This window comes from Macrobrachium rosenbergii, chromosome 43 (genome assembly GCF_040412425.1).
Source record: "Macrobrachium rosenbergii isolate ZJJX-2024 chromosome 43, ASM4041242v1, whole genome shotgun sequence".
NCBI lineage: Eukaryota > Metazoa > Arthropoda > Malacostraca > Decapoda > Palaemonidae > Macrobrachium > Macrobrachium rosenbergii.
The window spans coordinates 2,007,104-2,026,485 of record NC_089783.1 but is presented as its reverse complement, the minus strand read 5'-3'; the positions used below and the strand labels follow the sequence as shown (position 1 = coordinate 2,026,485).

General features: G+C 37.9%; 1 protein-coding gene and 1 long non-coding RNA gene across 2 annotated transcripts in view; one reads left to right on the top strand and one right to left on the bottom strand.

Annotated features, from left to right (window-relative positions):
• Positions 1-19,382, top strand: part of LOC136828547 (uncharacterized) — a 613,904-nt gene that overhangs the window by 224,606 nt on the left and 369,916 nt on the right.
• Positions 11,302-17,977, bottom strand: LOC136828554 (uncharacterized). The gene is made up of 3 exons (XR_010850101.1): positions 17,810-17,977; positions 17,325-17,417; positions 11,302-11,714 (listed from the first exon to the last, which is right to left on the bottom strand). It is a non-coding gene; the product is annotated as an uncharacterized lncRNA (long non-coding RNA).

The window sequence follows — 19,382 nt, the reverse complement described above, 5'->3', positions numbered from 1 at the left end:
CATGGGAATTCCTCCCACGTTACTTAAACATAAAATACAGATTATAGAAATGGGTAAAACAATCTACAGTTTGGTAAATAAATATGCTCCTTACCTCCAAGTCACACAGTATCAACCAGCTCAAGTATTGAGCACAACACACACACAGGTCTCTAATTTTTGAGACCTGCTATCAAGTTCTGGGTTGGTCTTGCAATGCAACTCTTTACCCCATTTCATCCCATCACTTCTCAGGACCCCACCCTAAAAGATACGTACAAACACACATCCTCACCAGAACCTGGATACCTCCGGCAAACGTACATGCTGTGTCAGGTCACATGGTCCCATGCTTCGAAAGGCTGACACTGTCTTTACTTAATGAGGAAATGCATCAGAGGCTCGCTCAGCATTCCTCAAGAACTTTTGGGATGATTTCCCTCCCTACTTGTTAATTCACTAGTCCTTATTTCAGATGCTCGGCCACCCAAGGAAGTGCTGACCCCAGCACTAGGGATATAGTATTGTCTAATTTCCAGATTCGTGAACAAAACAGACAGCCACACCCTCGGCAGGCTGACCTTCAGGTGTGGGCTTTGACGCACACTTTGTTCATGCTGACAGCACAGTCCACTTTACGGCGAGCATGATCACAGCAACCCCAAACACTGCTAAAATAACGATGAGGAGGTATTGATTTGGGATGGGGAAAAGTTCATCTTCCAGCATTGGAGGCAGAGGCGGGATTGTAGTGATAACCTCCCTTAAAGGTGGCACTGAAACCACTTGATGGTCCCCGTGAAGATGCCGCATGAAGATCCAGGTAGTAGTGTTGAAAACGTTCTTGCCCAGAACTCGGAATCTCGGCGTGACCAGTCTACACACCGCATCAACCAGCTGTGATCCCCATAGAAGGAACATGTCCGACGAATTCTGGCACCGGATGGGGACTTCGCAACTCCGGCAAAACACTGCATTGAGTCTTCATAGAGGCCACCTTGTACTCATGTTGGAATGATCGAAAGTCACAGTCAGAGGGAGTCTCGTTGTGTACTAACATCTTAAAATCCTAACCAATCAACGTTTCTGAGCATAAAAATACTACTGTCAGACATATATCTATCATGAACTAAAACACATCCTGACTTATGATTGACAGCTGAGGATTGCAACTGGTCCCCCAAAAGGTACATAGTCTCATCACTATCCCATACTACTTACCACTGACCCATTGAATGTACTCAGAAAAAGCCAACATATCAGACAAAAACTATGAAAATCGATTTAATGATTACAAATTCAGTTTCCAAAAACAACCCATATCAGATATGCTAACTTCATTAAAGTTGATTCTAAAGCCTTCCATAAAATATCTCCAAAAAATTCGCCCCCTTAAAGAGGCTCCCACTGCCTTAAATTTGATTTCTGATAGACCCATGGCGATATGCTGCTTCATTTAAGTCAATATTTAACAAGATTTGGCCAAGAAGAAAAACTATCATAACATCTAACATTACACCCATTTAAAGAATTCCTTAATGACAAAAACCTCTCATAATTTCTCATTACTATCCCGTAAAGTCACTAAAGTTTTACCATGGTCAGCCAAATCTGCCAGTATCTGTTCAGTTCTTTCAAGTTAGAAATTGATATACTAGCAACCGCTCCTATGAGCACCAGAGCTCCAATTGCCAGTGGGGCTGCCCTCTTACTTCTCCTAACAGAAACTTTAGAAGCTGAAGCATCTAACTGTGGAAACCATGTTAAAATCTTTTCAATCCTATCCTGAACCCTAACAACGGTAGCGTTGAGTTCGGTTAACCAAGTCCATAATGGATCAGACAGATTCTGTCCGGTTTCCATCTCACCCAAAAACTTCTTAAGTGACTGAACTTTCCCCTGGGATGTTTCAAGCTCAAACCATGCCAAACCTAAGTCTTCAAACTCTATGCTCAAAGATATTGCATCAGAAGACGACCACTCATCATAGTCTTCTTCTATAATAACATCCAGGCCTAGCCTCACTACAAATGTAGCCCATGCCATGACCCTTAAAGCCACGAGCAGACGAAATTTCAGCATCTACAAAAAAAACAAATGAAAGACCTATAAGTTACTAAGTCTCGAAACAAGAAAAAACAAAGAACAAAGAGGAGAAACATATATCTATAAGACCCTACAGCATTTTGCACTAATTTTAACTAAGTTTTCACTTCTCAGACATTATTGCAACACACAAAAAAACTAACTCTGAACTACTAAAGAAAATAAAAAAAATAAAACAGAAAAAACTGAACTCCCCACTACTAAAAATTTGTATAACTCTATGGACAGATGTCCTACCTAGTTAAAAAAAAAAATACAAATCAAAACCTTTAAAATCAATTAAAAACAAAAAAAAATTATCAGAAACAATAGTAATATCAAGAATTAACCCACAAGATTTCCATTAACCTGTATTTTTAATTTTAGATATATGTGTCAATCAAGACATACCCGTATTTTCATCTAGAACAACAAATCTATTCCCTTTTTTTTTATTTCTACAACATGGAAAAAGAACTCTCAAATTTAGGACCTAACTTTTAGTTCAACTGATTCCTAACATTTATTTTCACAAAACCCTATTTCCCAAAGCAACTTTAACTCTATCTGGTTTTAAATTGCTCCTGTCCACCATATCCCGCATTTTCCAACTCAAGATTCTTAGCAAGATGCACATATCTCTTTTTAGCAGTGGAGATAAGCGCCCTAACTTGTTTCATCACCTGATGGAATGGGTAACAAATCAAATGTCCCTGCCTGGGTAGCCAAACAGTGCATCTCATTGGGAGACATTCCAACGGTATCACTAACCATCAGAATTGATATATGCTGAACCTGTGGAGTATATTGATCCCAATTTACATCATTTCCCCTATGGTAATTCTGAGAGCTTCAATTACCTTCCTATTTGCCCATTCACACAGCCCATTAGCTTCTGGTCTATAGGGAATAATTGTGACTTTCCAAATGCCCATTACATCTGCAAGACACTCTAACGTCTTATTCACAAGTTCTCTCCCATTATCTGTAATCAGTACCTCAGGAACCCCCTGACAAATATAACCATTTAAGAATGCAACTGCCACATCCTCCGCTGTTTTGTGCTTCAAAGGAAAATCTCCACAAACCTAGTGAATTCGTCCACAACCACCAACAGGTGCCTACGGCTGTAACCTAGATTCACAGAAATTGGATAGTAGGTCCATATGGACCCTAGAAAATGGTCTACTGGGAATAGGAAACGAACCCAATTTACTAAAAACAACCCTCGATGGTTTACACATATTACAAACTGAACAACCTCTCACAAAGTCTTCCACTAACGTGAGCATATTCTTCCAAAAGAATTCTCCCCATATATTCTGATATGTCTTCTCAATACCCAAATGTGGACTGCCAGACTGACAATGAACAGTATCCAGAACCGTAGGTACTAAACTCCTAGGACAACTATTTGTGTTGTGTCACCCTTATCCTCACTATTTCTCAGTCTGTATCTAATCTTCCTAACTAACAAACTACCCTCTACTTCAAGGCCTGCAAAAGGCAACATATAACCCTTCCTAACTAATTCTCCTCTAAGAAGCGCTTTTGTGTCTGCCAAAACCTCATCTTCATCCTGTTTAGATTGTACTAAACTAATATCTCAGTCTGTACAATCACCAGATACATAACATACATGAGAACCATCCAAATAAAAAAAACTTCTACTAAGGGCGTCCACTACAACATTATATCTACCTTCTATATACCTAAGCTTAGCATCAAAATCCCTGATTGTCAGATACCTCCAAGGTCTTTTTAGGGTAAGATCTGGCTAATTAAAAAGATCCAACAATTGCTTATGATCCGCTAGAACCTCTACTTGATTGGCCATCAATAACATCTTGAAATGCACTAAGCTAGACACTACAGCAAAGGTCTCCTTGTCTACTACTGACCATAGCCGTTCATTACTATGCATGTCTTAAACTTTCTAGTGTAAAATGCAATCGGATGGAGTCTTCCATCGAACTTCTGCATAAGGCAGGCCCCTATACCATCATGGCTGGCATCTGTCACCAAGGTGAAAGGACGCTCAAAATCAGGAAATTTCAACACTGGGGGATTAACTAAAGCCTTCTTAATATTCCAAAAGGCTGACTGCTGTCCATCACCCAATACAAACTGCACATCATCCTTCAGGGCATCTGTCAAAGGAGATGTTAAAATGTTAAAGTAGAAAAACCCTTCAAAAACCTATGAAAAAATCCAGCCATGCCCAAGAAAGACTGAATCTGTTTCTTATTCTTGGGAGTAGGAAAATCTACAATTTCTCTAACTTTATCATCATTCACTCTAATGCCCTCTTTAGAAATGACATGACCCAAACATACTATCTGCTTCTTCAGAAAATTACACTTAGCTAATTTTATCTTCAAACCAGCTAACCTAAGCCTCCTAAAAACTTCCCTAAGAACCTCTAAATGTTCCTCTAAAGAATCAATGGAAATTAAGATTCATCCATACACACAAAATGGACTCAGTGGCTATATTCACCAGCCTCAAAATGTCTGTAGTGTCCGTAAAAAAATCATTTTCTGCAATGCACTGTGTACCTTAACTCTTGGGGACATTCTCCCTTACCTTTGGGAACATTCTATGTTTTGAATATATTGTGCCACGTTTGGTTGTTGATACGATGTCAGAACAGGAACTGAAATAAAGTTATGTTGCTGCCAAGATGCTTCTATTATTTCGCTATTCTCCACACCTATATTACAATATCATAGGACTATCTGATAAACCATACAGCATCCGCGTAAACTCATAATGTTCCCTCGGCAAAGAAAACACTGTATACTTGTGACTCTTCTCACTAAGCAGTACTTGCAAGTATCCTTGTATCAGACCAATTAAAGAATAAATATTCTTGCCCCCAATCTCAACAAATGAATCTGGCAAACACGCTACAGGGTAACGATCCAAAATGGTTTTCTTGTTCAGTTTTATAAAATCCACACAAAAACCCAACTGAACCATCCTTCTTCGGCACTACTGACAACGGAAAATTAAACGGCGAAGAACTGGGCCTAACAATGCCTTCCTCCTCCCACTTATAAACCTGTTGCTCTAGCTGTTCTCTAATCTTAAAAGGAATCCTATATGAAGGGACAAAAATAGGCTTAGCTTATTCTCTAAATGAACCTTGTGTTCTAACACATTTGTTAACCCTATCTTTAAGTGCGACTGTGTCTGCAAACTCAGCCAGAACACCTTTCACACCCTCAATATATTCTTTAAAGTCAGCATTGGCTAAATGATCCCTAAAAACCTGCCTCCTAGCTTGTAAATATGCTTCTGAAAACCCACACATGTCCCCGACAATAGCAACTGAATTATCTTCATCAACCCAGTCAACAAAATCGACTGCATAAGTACCCTTCTGATAGTTCTGAACTGAATCATTACAGTTTAGCAACTCCACCCAAGTATCCCTTGAACTCGATACATTGCTTATAGAAACCATACACACTACCCCCCTCAGCTTTTCGCTGCACTCATCCATACACACCTGTCTGGGCTTATGCACACCTTTCACTCGAACTTTCACCATAGAAACCATACCAAGACCTAGAACCACATCATCCAACAAAACCCCCCTTATAACACTTCCTACCCACAGAAACATGTTCAGAATCCACCAGCAAATCCTTATGTACACCCGATCCATTAGCATCATCCATTCTACTTCAATCCATTTCCTCATAAGGTACAAAAGAACCAGGTACTCCAACAGTTACACCAGCTACCCCTGTATGAATTGAAATTTTGTGTTGCCGACACGTTGGATGACCCAGTAACAATGTATTTCCCCAAAGCAGCCCCTTGTATAACCAAAAATGGTTCTGAAAAAGTTCTACCACCAAGAGATAAACACACATCTACGCAGTCCAAAACCCGTAACCTATTTGCTTGCACATCACATACTGTCTCTTTAGCAGGCTTCAAAGAACGATTGGAAAACATCAATCGGAACAACTCATAATTCATCAAATTAATAGAGGCACTTGTATCTATAAAGATATTCACATCAACCCCATACACCAGACCTTTTCACCACTGGCTTTGGCTCTGAGGGCTCACCCAGAAGTCCTATGTCACAAGAAACAACTCTTTTTTATCTCTTTCCCTTCTGCTGCTCGGTCCTCCAAAAAGTCTGTTGGCCCCTAGAGGCTCCTGAAAAACCCCCTCGAGGAGTTCTCCTACCTGCCAGACCAGCGCTTTGAGGCAGTGCTTCTAGTCTCATTCTGTTTGAGAAGCGGGCAAACCTGCCAACCGTGATATGCAGACTTACAAGTGCCACAATATTTCACCCTGCAAAACTTCTTAGCATGGCCCTGCCTATTACAATTATAACAATGCCCCTGAGATCCTGAACCTCGCAGAAGTCTTATCATCCTCATGTAGCCTCATAATTGTGGAATCAGAATTACTCTGTGTATGACACTTCGGAATTGCCCAGGAAGATTTCGGCATTCCACCCAAAAGGAGTTATCTGCTGTGGGACATTTGACAAATGTTTCTTAAAATAAGAGATCAATAAAATTTCATCCGACCCCTTTTCTATCTCGTCAAAACTATTTACGATAGCATCAGGAACGTAATTCAGAATCCATGCATATTGCAATAGTTTCTCCAGATTCTCTATCGTAACAGTCTCCATTTACCCAACCAGAATTTCTCAGCTTCTTCAAAAAATCCCTTGCAGCATCAAAACATCTGGCACTAAATTTGACCAGCGAATCACGGCCTTTATGGACCTTGAAAAGAGTCCTAAGGTCTCGAACAGCGCCAACAGCTCCAGCTGTTCCATATGATGCTCTCAAAAAATCTTTAAGATCATCCCAGGTCCTACACTTCAAAAAGTGATGACTCCAGCAACGCTGTCCAATATCCCCTTGATCCACACTAAGGAAGCCTTCTGCCTCATTGAAAGCCTCTACCCCATCGGTTATTTTCTTGGAGACTAAAGAATTCGAGGGGAACTGGAAGAATGCCATCAACCAGCCCTGGAAAAGGCTGAATTCTTGCATTTAAGGATGTAAATTTGTGCAACATTGTCACCTTATCCTTATCTTCGTTAGCCCTTGCCATAGTATCTGAACAGATAATCCTCCAAGTTCTAAGTACCCGACCTGTTCTCAACTTTATATAACTCCGCAAAGGTAGAAAAAGAAAAGAGAAAAATAAAAAAAAACAACTCATTAAAAATTCAGCAAATCCCAACTCTAACGCAAATGCGAACCATTAAATTAAATTCTAAATGCCAAATGTGAAAAATGAAGTAACCCTAACCGCAGATGCAAACAATTAAGAAAAAAATTCTAAACACTGTCGCTATCAATAACCAGAAATTTTCCTGAACACTCTAAATACTTCAGTCCACCCTCAAAGAGGACGAGCTTGCAGAGAGAATGGATAACAGTGTCAAGCACTCTCCATGTTCACCGTTCACTAATGAAAGCCTCACCCATCGTCTCCCTCACATAACCACAAAGCAGCAGAACTCTCCTTTAATTAGCCCTCCATTACCAGTAACTAAGAAGGAAAACACCATAGTAAAACACTCATGTAACCCCTCTCACTACAATGGTAACAAGATACGTAGTTAACCTGAAAAGTAACAAAAACACTACATGATATTTCTAACGCACTCACTAATACTCGCAACACAAGTCCCAAATACAACTGAACTCGACCCACAGTGTGCACTCATCTGATTGCAAAAACTTCCTTGGTCAGCAAAGAGGCACATACGAGTATACCAACCAAAAGGCACCCCTAATACACAACAATCTCAGTTTCCTCATAAGATAAATCTCTTCAGAGAGTACCTAAACACTATAATATACCCAAGTGTAGTTCCTGCTTGCCACTAAAATCTGTTACACAACCAAGAGTAAATCCCATGCTTACCTTTGCTATCAGTCAAGAAGACCCCTCTAATGGTAGCTTGATAGTGACCACATCCAAGTGACTACTGGCCTCATACATTCATACATACATGCACGCATTCTCTCTCTCTCTCTCTCTCTCTCTCTCTCTCTCTCTCTCTCTCTCTCTCAGGTCTACAGCGAAAGAAGCATTACCCAAAATAATTTATTTGACAATAATCTAACATAACTGGATTGCAAGAAACAAGAGATGAAATAAAATCGCATACTAATGTTGACCAAATGATCAAACATATTACTGTTCACCATATTCAACTAATTATTCTTTCTAAATACTTTCCTCACAATAGGTCAAAATAAGTCTAAGTCTAGTATACTTCCAATGAGTACATCTTAACCTCTTCCTCAGCGAAACATTTGAAGAAGTCAAATAAAACCCTTGTTAAATGAATGCATAAAAATAAAGATATGGGAATTCCTCCCGTGTTACTTATAAAGCACAAGCAATGTAGTACATATATGTTAAATGAAAGGAACTATCCACAGTTTGGGAAACCTACAATGTTTCGTACCTCAAAATAGCAATGTTCACAGTCTTAATCGACAGGTCTCGAACCACAGAGCCTTCACCGAAGACTTCTAATAATATTCAGTGTTGATCTTCGAATGACAATGTGTTTGATAACTAATCCCTTCACACCTTGGGACTCCACCCCCCAAAAATCACACATATGAGTGAATTTTCTGGAATCTGGACATTTCCGGCGAACAAACTCAAAGTCATGTTGCTAAGCAGGGAAGTTCTCACGTCTCAAGAATATCTGATGCACTCGACACACATACAGTTTTACTATTCAGGATGCACGCCAGACACCAGCTAAACATTCTCTCAAGGTTCTTCCCAACGCCTTTAGCCACACTTATTAATCAAACATCTACTGTGTATTGTAATTCATAAAATATCTATGACCTATAAGCTTTTATATATATATATATATATATATATATATATATATATATATATATATATATATATATATATATATATATATATATATATATATATATATATATATATATATATATATATATATATATATATATATATGTTATATATATGCACTTTTTCTTTGTATTGCGTTGCACCACATATGAATGACTCCGTTTCTGTCTGTTGACTTTCACTTGATAGTAACGCAGGGGACTCAAAGTTAGGTTGAAATTGTCTATTAATACTTTCTACTTTTCAGGAGGGGGAGGTTAAGTATTCACCGGGCACTTTTTTCATAAGTTTTATTCTTAACACTAAACTATTTCACACGGCCAGCCACACTGGACTTAGAAATTTCTTGATGTTAGAGAGGAGCGAGTGACACAAATCCTACCCAAATTGTTTTCAAAATAACTCTGGCTAAAAATTGATCAGAATGAACTCTGGACCTATGTTGAATAAAACTCCGCCTCCTTGAGGACGTCTACTTTACTCTTAATGGTTCAATCTTAACTCCCACTTTTGGCAAGGACAAATCAGGTCAATTTTGCTGACCTTTTGATTCCTCTAACTCCTCCTTCCTTTCCCACATCTTGGAGGTTTGTTATGGTTAGTCTTCAATTTACTTGGTCTCATGGCTCATCATTTTAAACTATCAACATCGTCTCTCTCTCTCTCTCTCTCTCATAATCCCGATCAGTGAATCTCATACTTACTTATTCACTGCATAAACATCACTCGGTCACCTACCTGCATTGACTACAATGCAAGTAGATAACCAACTCAACAATATACAAAGCCATTACAAAAAATTAATTCTAAGTCAACCAATTAAGGTAAACCTAGCAATAATAATGTAATGCGAATTTGAATAAAGTAGTCATGTAAGCAGGTGCATGGAAATAAAATTATATGAATGCTTATAATATACATTCAAAGTAAAAATTTGACTATAGTCAATTACTTCAATTTCAATAATTTCTATTAACAAGCAATAAATGCAAGAAATATTATAATGCATCATAGTGCTAAACACAAATAAGTATGAATATATATATCAAATACTCAAACTAAATGCAGAAAATTATGGCAAAGTAAATATATCAAATGCCTATTACTCTCTGGTTATCAATCATCATGAAGAACATATCTGATTGTTACAAAAAAAATCATAAATTGTATAATAAAAAAAATCAATCATCAAATGTTCAAGTGGCAAGTCAATGGTAAACGCTATCACTCTCTAGGAAGGATTCTGTCCATCATGTCTTTGATTAAGGTAAGCTTATTCAATATTAATTTCCTGACAATTATAAAAGAAATGAAAGCAAACAGTACCAAAAGAATGACATTTATGAATGACATGATAGGAGAAATCTCGGTCTTATATGTATGAAAGAAAGTATGAACCTCTTCTAGCTTTGTGAATGTCTCCAATTCCAGTTCTGAAAGTTGAAATTCGTTAATAACTGCAAACTGATGTACACTTTTACTGAAATTCAAACTGTATGTCGTGAAGACTGTAGGTTTGTAATACAAATTATGTAAAATAACCAATTCACAAGCAGATGAAAACGAGTGTACATTAATGAAAACTACTTCTGTTTTGTTTGACTTACAGTCAATCTTAGCATTCAATCTGTTTGCTGAGAACACAAAAATTTCATCATCAATGATTTGAGCCTTGAAAGTTTCTGTAAACGGTATATATTTACAATGGTTCTTACCATTCTTGTTGTTTACAAGATCATCTAGGCAATGAAGAGCATTCAAGGGTTCATAGAAATTCACAATGTTACAAACATATACACCATCATTAAGCATGACACATTCCCTGAACTCATGTTCTGGAATTTCGGTCACTAGGAAAGAATCATGCTGCAAGGCAAAGTGTCGAACTGTTCCTTCTAGTACAATGGACTTATTATCTACTACCATTGGGAATGGATAGACTGACATCAATGAGTTGACGTCTGGATTGTTGAAAGGGATCACTAGTATGATTTGATTGGCTACCACTTTCACTGTGATCAGGCCATAATAGTCCACTATATTTTCTACTAGTGGCTTCAAGTGATTGTTCACAACACATTTCTGAATAATGGCTTCAATTTCACTAGGGGTTATCAGAAAAGGCGACAGCAGGTTTTACCTGCCATCATGATTGCATTGAGTAATTCCTTGTATTCCAGAAGGAAATTACTTGTTTCTATGAGCAGTTGCTCCATCATTTCTGTTTGATGGATTCTAGCAATTTCTGATGAAACATTATGGAGGGCACTATTCACAAATTCTTTCAGCACTGTGATCATTTTCTGATTTTGATTGACATTTCCTATTACTTTATTATAGACAGTGCCCTGCTCAAAGCCCAATTTTCAAGTTGTGCCACTCTTTCCTTTAGCCTTTCAACATTACCATCGGTCGCCACTCCAAAGAGATTGTGTAAAGCGACGCCTATAAAGGGTATGAGTGATCGCTTTACTACTTTCCTTGGCATAACACTATCGATGTCCCTCTGCAACTTGGAGAGCATGTCGTACAAATTTCTATCTTGGACACTTTGTAATCCTGCCTGTATCTGATTGCTCAGCTGGACTAACTGCTCTCTCTGATCGATAATGGAGTCCGTCTGGATCTTAACAATGGCTAGGTCCTGTATCATCTTAACCTTGCCATGCTCCTTGATGATGGCTCCCTTCCTTAGTTGTACGAGTGAGTTCACAATTTGACTCACTGCCAACCACCATACAATCCATTTGCTGAAATAATGTTATTAAGCAGTAAAAATCTTATCAACTACATTTGTTTACCATTGCACTTGCCATTACCTTCTTCTCAAATTATACCTTGGGGTCATTGAAGATTCTATTTTATTATCTATCTTATCTTTATTGGACAAATCTTTTAACTGGGTAGACGACCAAGGTTCTGAATGAACTACTTTAATGTTGTTCCAATGTACAATGGATTCTTTCAAGGTAATTTCATGCATTAACTTGAATTTATTCAACTTCAAAACTTCTAAAACTCTATATGGACCTCGAAATTTTGGTGATACTTTAATATTAGGTCCTTCAAGAACATGATTGAGTACATAAACTTGTTGTCCTACCTTTAACGAAGGGTATGGTGGATCTGTTATTGTAATACTTACTAGATTTTTATGTAACTCCTTTAATCTAGCCCTGGTGACTTTAACGGTCTCGTACGTACGTCTTGTCTTCCAAGCAATATAGTCCTCGTAGTTGTACGTACGTCTGGGTGGTGCGGCATCATCCAAAAGTGAATTTGGCATTCTCTTTTGGTAGCCATACAATAGGAAATGAGGAGTTTCTCCTATTGATTCATTTACTGTGTTGTTTAGAGTAAATTGTATGTCTTCGAGAGTCAAGTCCCAGTCTTCAGTGCTAGGGGTTACCAATGTTTTCAGAACATCCTTTATCTTGCGATTTGTTCTTTCTACTGCTCCATTTGAGCTTGGCTTATATGCTGTTATTTGACATTTCTGTATTTCATAAAAGTCACACAATTTCGTTAGAATGTCACTAGTAAATTCAGCAGCATTGTCTGAGAGCAAAACTTGAGGACATGAATGTCTGGTTATAATTCTAGACTTAAAGGCTTCTGCCACCGTTGATGCTTCTCTGTTTCTAGTTGGAACAATTTCTACGTATCTGGTCAAATAGTCAATGAAAACTAAAATCTGTTTATTTCCTCTGATGGTGTTCGGGAATGGACCTAAGAAATCCATTGTGACTACTTGAAAAGGATTTAATTCTGAAGGATACATTTCCAGAGGAGCCTTGACGTTGACATTCCCCTTATGTATATTACATAGGGTACAATTCTGAACAAATCGAGTAGCATCTTCACTACATCGAGGCCAAAAATAGTTTCTAGTGATTGTTCTACATGTTTTCTTAATTCCAGGATGTCCTGATAACTTGTATGAATGGGTTAGTTCTAAAACGTCTTGTATTAGTGTATTAGGAATGTACAAACGTGAACAAGCATTTGGATGGTCTGAAGTCTTGTACAATAACCCATCTATCAATTGAAACTCTGAATTTTTCTCACCTTGCAAGAGGTTACCAATTACTTCCCTTATTCTAGAATCCTTTTGTTGTTCCTGACGAACTTTGTCTAAATCTAAGTCTGTGATTTGACAACTGAAGGCGAAATTATGAGTGGTAATTTGTTTCTCGTTCTCTTCTTGTGATCTAGATAAGGCGTCAGCTAATGTGTTATATCTACCAGGTATGTATCTAAATTCTGGGGCAAATTCTAATACGCTAACGAACCATCTATTGAACTTCATATTATTGGTAAAAGCCCTTTTCTTGAAAAGATCACAAATGGGTTTATGATCTGTAAGAACATTAATTTTATGTCCTAGCAAAATGTGTCTAAATTTCTGTAATCCCCAGACTAATGCCAAACATTCCCTTTCTGTTGTACTGTAATTTCTTTCAGCTGCATTCAAAACTCTACTGGCATAGTATACAGTCCTCATCCTTGTTTTATCCTTTTGCATCAAGACGGCACCTAGTCCTGTACTTGAAGCATCACAGGCTAAGTAGAATTCCTTCTCGAAGTCTGGATAAACTAGGATAGGATCTGTTATCAACATATCCTTTAGTGTTTTGAACGCTGCTTCCTGTTCATCTTTCCACTCATAGCTAGCATCTTTCCTAGTTAACTCAGTTAATGGTTTTGCTATGGTAGCAAATCCCTTTATGAAAGGTCGATAATACCCTACCATACCTAGGAATCTTCTTAGTGCCTTCAAATTTCTTGGGGCTGGATAGTCCACAATAGCCTTAATCTTTCCTTCTTGCATTTTCAAACCATGTTCACTGATAACATGTCCTAGATATTCTAGAGATTTCTTCAGAAACTGAGGCCTTTCTGAGCCTATCTAATACTAATTCTATTGTCTTGAAATGACTCTCTACATCCTTACTAGCAATTATTACATCATCAAGATAAACCGATACGTCTTCAACATCTCCCAAGATTTGCAGCATTAAACGTACAAACGTTAAAGGAGCTGAAGTAAGACCAAACGGCATTACCTCAAATTGCAAATGTTCTTTATGAGTACTGAATGCCGTGAGATGCTTGGATTCTTCATCGAGAGGAACTTGCCAATATCCACTCAGTAAATCGAGGCTAGAAAAAACCTTGGCACCTCCTAATTGAGCTAACATGTCATTAATGACTGGCATTGGCATTCGATCAGGGACGGTGTGGAATTCAATTCCGTAGTAATCAATTACCATCCTCCATGTACCGTCTTTCTTTGGAACTAGCAGTAAAGGTGAATTATAAGGTGACTTAGAAGGAATTACGACTCCATCTTCCTTCATCTCTTCAACCATCTCGTCTACAATGGGTCTTTGACTTATTGGAAGTTTGTAGTTAGGTATATAAAAAGGTCTAGCACCATCTTCTATGACTATTTTGTGCTGCAGGACATCTGTCCTTCCTAACTTATCTCCTGTTACTGCTACAACACTCCTATATTTCTCTAATATCTGTATTAACCTGTCCCTACAATGAGGAAAATCTGTATTATTTACTTCCCCTTCTAATTTAACTCTTGTGTCAGCTACAGAGACAAATGCTTTTTCACTTATGGTTAGTAGAGGGTTAGTAATCACAATTCCCTTACAGAATTCTTTGCCGGCATGCAATTCTAGTCTCTTGTCAGAATAATTATACACATAAGTCGTGCAATGTCCACCATTAAGTCTTACTAGGGAATTGTCCATTTTCACAAAGTCTGGTAAGTCTTCATTAACTAATAACACATCTGTATTACCTAGGTTTTTATCTGTTACAATTCTAAGACAAACCTTTGTCAGACATTGTGGATGCAATATAACGCTATTGTTTAATTTGAGTTTTACAAGATTATCATCGGCAGTACTAACTAAGCAGATCTCTTCTGCATTCTGTGCATCGGCAGTGTAACAGACATCAGTATCATCTGAACTTTCATCTTGTGGTATCTCAGAACCTATCTCTGTCATTTTCAGGTTGCCTAACAGCAACACCTCATTGAGATACTTCTCTTCCGTATCTTCTCTTATTATTGAGTGACTACAATCTATTAGCGTGTCAGGATCGTCAGGTTGGGAAAAAGAACTAAGTTCTTTGGAGGTATCTACTTGTCGTGCACTTGAATTATCAGGTTCATACCTGCTATCTGAGAATTCCTCCTGAGTGGCTTCTAGGCTTTTAAAAGTAGTTTGTTTATCTTCTCCTATTTCTTCTATCATTGAATTTCTACACACTGTCCTACCCGGGTTAGCATTAAATTCTATTTCTATCTGTTGGATGTCTACTTCTTCAGATGAGGCTGTCTCAGGTAAAGTGATTCAAGAGAGCAAACATTTCCGCTATCAATTTCCTTGATAGTGATTCTTCCATTGCTACAATCTAGTGCAATTCCACATCTTTTCATAGCCTGGAAGGAAAATAGAGCTTGAGCTGGAAAATATTTCTCTTCCAACACCACAAACTCTTCCCTGTATTTCTTATTTAGAATTTCTATCTCTAAATTGACATTGCCTATAGCCCTTATTTGCTTTCCAGCGATCCCCTTTATGGTCCTATAGGATTCTCTCATTTGGGAAAGCTCACAACCTATGTTTTGTTAAAGTGCCTTTATCTATGATACTTACAGTACTGCCTGTATCCAACAATATGGAACTCAGTACACCTTCTAAGTGTACTTGTATGATAGGCAACTCTTCCTGACACGTATTAAAATTCTTTACAGAAAACACTATTTCATTACTTCGAGTAATGTCTGTTGGGGACACATCCTTATTCACTGTCACTATTTCTTTCTGTAAGGATGGACCTTTCTGCTGCACTCTCTGTGATTGTCACTGAGAATCCCCTTGATTTGGGTTACTTGGGGAGGTATTCTGATTATTAGGCTGAGTACTTTGGTTATTTTGAGACCCCTGAGAATTTCCCTGTTTGTTGTACCAACAGTTCTGGCTTAAATGTCCTGTCTTATTGCAATTCGAACACCATTTGTTTCTTCAACAATTCTGGGTTGTATGGTTGTTATAACCACAATTTCCACAATTTAATCTTTGCCTATCGAACTGTGGCCTATTATTCCCTGAATTTTGGCCTTGACTAGCTCCCCTCTGTCCAGGAGTCCTGTTATTTCCACTGTTATTTCCAGTGGTATTCCCATTGTTACCTCTATTTGGCGGCCTACCTTGATTGTTTCTATTTGATTGATTAAATCTCCTATTGTTGTTCCCACCATTTCTATCAAACGAATTTCTATTTCCTGATACCTAGACCTAGCTTGCCCTGATTGGTTTCTATTGGACTGATTGCTATTATTTCTTGGGTTTCCACTAGCTACAGTTCCTGTAAAATCTGCACTACTACTTGATGAATTCTGTTTTACTTTCCTTTCTATGTACATCAAAGTTTGTACAATTCCATCATTTGGCTTCCTATCACAGTACTTCTTTAAGGCTACTCTTTCTTCCTTACCCAAAGCATCGTAGATTGGTCCTAAGGACATATATCTAAGTACCTTGGATATACTAGCTAAATCTGTTTCATCATCATCAAATTCATCCTTCCTTCCAACAACAATTCCTACAGCTTTCATATCTGTCGTCACTCTATCTATAGCTTCTTCTACTCTAGTGGCTAAAACTAAGTGATTACCCTCATATTTCTGATGATGGAAAGTTCCTATGTTATACCATGGATCTTTCTGTGCTTCTGGTTGCCAAAATTGTAAGCACTGTTTCTTGAATTCGTTAAACAGAGTAATATTCTAAAAAATACTGAATGAAGAACTGTATGTGCATCACCATGTTCCATACTAACATACAAGAGTGCTTCATCTATTTTCTTTCTCTCATCTGTGATACCAGCAGCTGAAATTCTGCTTTCTGTGTCTGCTATCCATCGATTTACACCATATTCTTCTAATCTACTTTTATCTACATTACTTGGGTCTACCGTTCCACAAAATCTAGTGGCTTGGGTGATTACGGTGGCTTGCGCCATGTTGTAATTTCTAGGTACAATGGAAGTTATTGGGTTAGTGGTTACAACTGAAGGGTTAGGCGCACTCGGTAAACTAAGTGGGGGACCTTGACTACGAGAACGTCTGGGTCTAGTATTACTAGGATCAATTGGTCTAGAAAGTCGTTCAGGTACAGGTCTTAGGTTATATGGAGTCTGGTCTTCGCTTCTTGTCTGTTGCAGTCGGGAGATAACTTCATCAAAAGTGTTATTCATATTAATTCATAAAATATTCAATGATTCCAAGAATGAAAAATTGAAAAAAAAAAAAAATTTGAGAAGCAGGTACTTACTTCAATTGCATGTTTGCTGAGTTGACTGTATCCCTCTATACAAAAAAATTCAAATTTTTCCTAACTCATTCCTTCATAGGACTCTCTCACAATCTGAAAAAGTCTGATATTAGTATTTATGTATACAATTGTTTGGGTTCCACTGCAAAATGCTGCGCCAAGTGTATAACAAAAAAAATTATTATGATAGAATAATTTAAACAGAATTGTCTCTATCACCAAGTGAACGAAAATTTCTATTTCGTAAAAAAAATTACTAAATATGAGAAAAAAAAATTATTTCCTTCGTACAACAATAAGGAAATATTATTCAGAATATTATTCAAAAGAAAAATAATTTACTTAAATTATTTATGTTAAAAAAATTATTTGCGCACTGCAGGGAAAAATAATTATATAAAAATTTCACGCACACAAAAAAAATTTAATTCACAGAGAAAAAAAATTCTCTTGATAATTCCCCGATACTAGGAATGAATGTTTACTATTCAATTAGCTTCGTGTCGCCTTGCACTTGAAGATCGCGCTGATTGCACTTGAGCGCAATTTGTCGTTAGCATCCAGCGATAATTCACTCAGCTTGGCCGACTTCCAGTCCGTACTTGCTGAATTTGGCGAAGAAAAATTTGGAATCCCTTCCAAATTGTTGATTGAAGACGTTACTTCACCTCCGGGCGATTGGCTTCTAAAACTGTATCGCCGGGGGGTTTATTGCTTGCAATTCTTCACTATCGTCCGTCGCCGTCTTCCGCTCTCGTTCGTCGCCGTCTTCGTCACTGCTCTGCTACCGCTACTTTTCGCTAAGTCTCCCTTTTAGCGACCAAAAATTTTGGGAATTTCGTGTATTTAAGTCCGTACACGATAGAAAAGTTCACTGAACTGACGTAGATATTAGCGACTTTCATACGTCCGCCAACACTGTTTGTTTTCGTCTTCTCCGCTGCTGCGATCGGCAAAGTTTAGGATGAGTTGCCAATTCTTTCGTAAATTTCGTTTTCTTATAAAAATCACCGCTGATCTATGCCGTGATTATTACTATTGTTCTTATTATGTTCAAATATATATAATTATATTAAACTGAATTTCTGGTTGATCTTATGCGAACGTTCGGAAGTTTCAAACTAGGCAGAGATTTACCGCTGTCAATTTTTCACTCCGATCGACGCAAAAAGATTCACTGGTTCGTGGAATATTTCGTTCTGCTTCGTTTCCCTTCTGCTACAGTGTTGATGTTGTATTGGTGTTTCTAGTGCTGAAGACCGTCTTGAGATTATTTGTGCTGTTAAATTGAGAGTTAGTTTTAGCGCCATCACTGCTCACTCTCTGTAAATTTCTCTAGGGCCGTGAACTTTAATGTTTTTCAAATGTGCGCTGGGCGAAATCCTCCGAAACTGCCACCAATTTATTTGTTATGCGGTGCACTTTTTTTTGTATTGCGTTGCACCACATATGAATGACTCCGTTTCTGTCTGTTGACTTTCACTTGATAGTAACGCAGGGGACTCGGTAAGTTAGGTTGAAATTGTCTATTAATACTTTCTACTTTTCAGGAGGGGGTAAGTATTCGCCGGGCACGGTTTTTCATAAGTTTTATTCTTAACACTAAACTATTTCACACGGCCAGCCACACTGGACTTAGAAATTTCTTGATGTTAGAGAGTTGAGTGACACAAATCCTACCCAATTGGGTTTTCAAGCTAACTCTGGCTAAAAATTGATCAGAATGAACTCTGGACCTATGTTGAATAAAACTCCGCCTCCTTGAGGACGTCTACTTTACTCTTAATGGTTCAATCTTAACTCCCACTTTTGGCAAGGACAAATCAGGTCAATTTTGCTGACCTTTTGATTCCTCTAGCGCCTCCTTCCTTTCCCACATCTTGGAGGTTTGTTATGGTTAGTCTTCAATTTACTTGGTCTCATGGCTCATCATTTTAAATTATCAAACATCGTCTCTCTCTCTCTCTCTCTCTCTCTCATAAATCCCGATCAGTGAATCTCATACTTATTCACTGCATAATATCTATATATATATGATATATATATATATATATATAT